The sequence below is a fragment of the Chrysemys picta genome, chromosome 13 (genome assembly GCF_011386835.1).
Source record: "Chrysemys picta bellii isolate R12L10 chromosome 13, ASM1138683v2, whole genome shotgun sequence".
Taxonomy (NCBI): Eukaryota; Metazoa; Chordata; order Testudines; family Emydidae; genus Chrysemys; species Chrysemys picta.
The window spans coordinates 43,623,351-43,627,590 of NC_088803.1; positions in this window are offsets into that span (position 1 = coordinate 43,623,351).

Genomic DNA, 4,240 nt, shown 5'->3' on the forward strand with positions numbered 1-4,240 from the left:
TTCTTCACTATCACCTGGTTTGTGAAGAGATATTCCCCCTCTTATTAGTCACACAGGTAAGTAATCCTCTACACATTGTCACCAGCTTCAGAGGCAGTGATTATTGCACTGTAATTTTCTAACCTTTGTTTTCTAAGTTCTTCAGTTTTGAAGCTGCTTCTACACTGCTGCTGAAACTGACTGAATGCAATGTGTGTTGTCAACTTGTAATTCTTTTACTTCTCTTGTCTTTCTGCTGATGAGTCATTTCTTCAGAGAGCAACTAGAGAACTTAATTAAAATATGAAAACATGTCCGCTAAAGAGAGATTAGAAAATAGCTATTTTCTTTCTCAGGCCAGTACAGGAAACTAGGAGTTGCAGATTTAGAATTACCTTAATGCTCTGAAGTGCTGGCCTGGCAGATTGTCAAGGAGGGGGGATACATTCTGAATTTCAGGAAGGATATTGATCACTTGGGAAAGAAAACTGTTTATTAAAGTATTTTAACCTGTTGTTGCAGAAATCTTGCTTCCCTGATTCTGAGATCAGAGTTACACAAATACAGAAGGAAGCTGCTGAACATATACAAAGATGTTATATGCAGCTGTACAGTCAGATTGTGGTTCCAGTACATATTTACTTCAGTAGATGTAGTTTAGAATTCAGTTGTGACTTGGACTACATGCACGATGCACAAGGCAGTAGTAAGGAAGCCCTTCCCTTCACCTCTACAAGGTGTAACACAGGGGTTCTCAAACTGGGGGTCGGTACCCCTCAGGGTTATTCTATGGGGGGTCGCGAGCTGTCAGCCTCCACTCCAAACCCCGCTTTGCCTCTAGCATTTATAATGGTGTTAAATATATTAAAAGGTGTTTTTAATTTATAAGGGGGGGAAAAATCACACTCAGAGGCTTGCTATGTGAAAGGGATCACCAGTACAAAAGTTTGAGAACCACTGGTGTAACTGCACCTTGGATCCAAGCATTTAGGAATAAATGGGGCTACTTGCTTCCTTACACCCTCTTCAAAGGAAGTGGGAACGGAGGGGCAAGGAATAGACAGAATCTTAGTTCCACACCTCTGTGCACTGGCCAGACAATCTGTGCTAGCCTAGGAAGTACTTTACTGCAGGTATATGTCAGCAATAAATTATTCTTCCTTGCCGGGGGGGGGGGGGGGGGGAGGAGGGAAAGAAAGGAGGAGCAGCCAATTGGAAGCTAGGGAGAAATTGAGACTGAGGTATCCATCAAACAACTATCCCCTCTCTTGATAGATAGGGGCCCTGCTAGAGGCCTTCGTCCTTCTCTGTTCCCAGGCTTTGCTCCATCTCATCTGAACCTGTTTGGTAGGTTGGCTTGAGATGAAGGTAAAATAACCCAAGTGAATATATCTGGCACTGTCTCTTAACAACACTTAAGTGTTTGCTGAGGGAGGGAGCTTTAGCCATTTTCTCCTTCCTGCTTGTTTTTCCTTATTAAACACAGCCAATATACTCATACAGAAAACATCCCAGTAACTAGGACAACATACAGTATTCATCAATTACAGAGCAGTCCCAAATCCATCACAGAAGGTTAGCAGTGATTTCCAGCTGGGATAGTGTGAACCAGCCATCTTACTGGCAGGTAATTTTTTGCCAGTTGTGCAGCAGATGATTGTTTGGAGGCAAACATTTCTGTTTTCTTTGGCTGTCTTAAGAAGCATGTTGTCTTACCAATCACTGAGTAGGCAGTGCATAGTCTGTAAAAATACCCATCGTGCTGTGTGCATGACACCTTCATGATTTCAATTGCTTCTCCAATCAGGTTTGATCATGGATAAACCAAGATGAGCCTACTTCCAGTAAATTAAAAATCTTCAATCAATGGGATTTAACATAAAAAAATTCTATAAAATAATTAATAATAATGAGGACTTTGTATTGACACAGCATTTTTCATCCAAACCTCTCAACACATCCTACAACCATCAGGTAGGCCATATAGTATCCCTGCTAAGTATTTCTATACACACTTTTGCAGTTAACTGAAAGTGAGTAACTTGCCCTACCCTCTGTGATGTTGCACTCCATATGTTTTATGGAAATATGCTTACGAGTGTGAATATGTCATCACTGGAATATGCTTTATGCAAAAGATCTCTTGTAAGGTGTCATAACAAAGGTTATAACCTACTGAATATATTCCTCCTATTTGTATGTATGTATGTATCATTCTTGTATCTGAAGCTAGAAATATGAAGTATAACTCTGAGGTCCTATTGTAATTATGAAAAGTGTGGGCCATTAATGGTGGTTTAGAATCTTGATGGCTCCCATTGACTAGAACAATTGGTTGTAAATGGCTCTGTTTACTTACAAACCTTCCTGTGTACCTGTGGGCCAGCCCAGGAAGAATGGAGGCTGGGGTCTCACAGGACATGTGACCATGTCACATGATACTGGAATTCATCTTAAATCTGGTACTTTTCCATTTAGAAGGAGTGGGGACCCAGAGACACAAAATATTCCCACCTTGGGCCAAAGCTATAAAAGGGGGTGGAACAAGACAAAGGGAGCTGCCAGTCATGAGAAAATCCCTAGCTTCCACCTAAGATGTCTGCTGGAACTAACAAGGACTGTACCGGGGAAAGTCTGGGCTGTGAAAGAAGCTTATTGGAACATCTATGAGGATGAGATTTTACCTGGAATCAGTTTCTAAATGTATTAGGCTTAGACTTGCCTGTTTGTGCTTTATTTTGCTTGGTGACTTACTTTGTTCTGTAGGTTATTACTTGAAACCACTTAAATCCCACTTTTTATATGTAATAAAATCACTTTTGTTTATTAATGAACCCAGAATAAGTTATTAATACCTAGGGGAGAAAACAGCTGTGCATCTCTATCAGTGTTATAGAGGGTGAACAATTTATGAGTTTACCCTGTATAAGCTTTATACAGAGTAAAATGGATTTATTTGGGGTTTGGATCCCATTGGAGGCTGGGTGCTGGAGGCAAGTAACCTGCTGAGCAGTTTTTAGTTAAAGTCTGCAGCTTTGGGGGCATGGAGCAGACCTGGGTCTGGGTTGCAGCAGGCTGGCATGTCTGGCTCAACAAGGCAGGGTTCTGGAGTCCCAAGCTGGCAGGGAAAACGGGCTCAGAGGTCGTCTCAGCACATCAGGTGACAGTCCCAAGGGGATTTCTGAGACCGAACCCATCACACCCTCCCTATCAGAACCATTATCTTACTGTACCAACTGCTGCCTTTGATCTGCTGGCATGTGCAGTCTTCACTGCCCATTAAGCCTTTTCTCCCTCAGGCACCTATGCACTCTCTCCCATGCTGCTACTAATGCATGATACAAATTTCCTGAAGAGAAAAAAAAAAATCAGAAAGCTACTATCTCTATCCAGTCCCTCCCACCTCTGCTGTGATGCCTACGGGGTGAGGGTGATAGGACTATTCAGAGAGGTCAAATTCTGTTGTCCTTCCATGCACACTGCTTCAGGGAGAACAGGAAGATCTATATAGCATAGGATCCTCCGGCACCACAGCCATCCCTCCTTGATCCTGCCCATGACCTGCTCTACCCACCTTCTATACCTGGCCATGCAGCATGCCACCCTTCTATCCTCCCCACAAAATATTACCTTCTTTTGCATAGCAAAATTGGATTATTTCTCTGCCATGGAACCCTCCATGGCATTGGAGGCAGGGGCAAAATTTGCCCTACAGGACCATTTCTTATCCTTACTTTCAAGGCTCTTCACCCTTTTGCTCTTGCCTGCATCACTATTATCATTTCAGCCTGCTCTCAGCATCTCACTTTGTCCTCCCCTTGCCCAAACAGCCGGAACACATTTTCATTTCGCAGTGCCAGACGCCCTCCTTTTCCTCCTTCATAACCCTCCTTAGAGCTCACTTCTTTCATTCCATACAAATCTCTGCATTAGTCTGAATGACTTCAGTGAAGCTACGCTGGTTTACACCTGCAGAAGACTGAGGCCCTGGTCTCTTACATACCAAGTGCTGTGCAAACGTATGGTATTCTATAAACAACAAAAAACCACTAACAATTATTTTCTGAAGATCATTGTATTTACAGAACACTGTTTAATCTAATCAATAGCAGTTTTTCTAAAGACAACTCCCCCTTGTTTAGTGTTTTCAGCACATGCTACTACTTGTGCAAGAGTCAAAGAACTACCAAGTTGAGAAAGCAGAAAGTTTTCCATTTATTTTGGCTAACCTAGAGAAAAGTTGGAGAGTGCAGAATCTGAT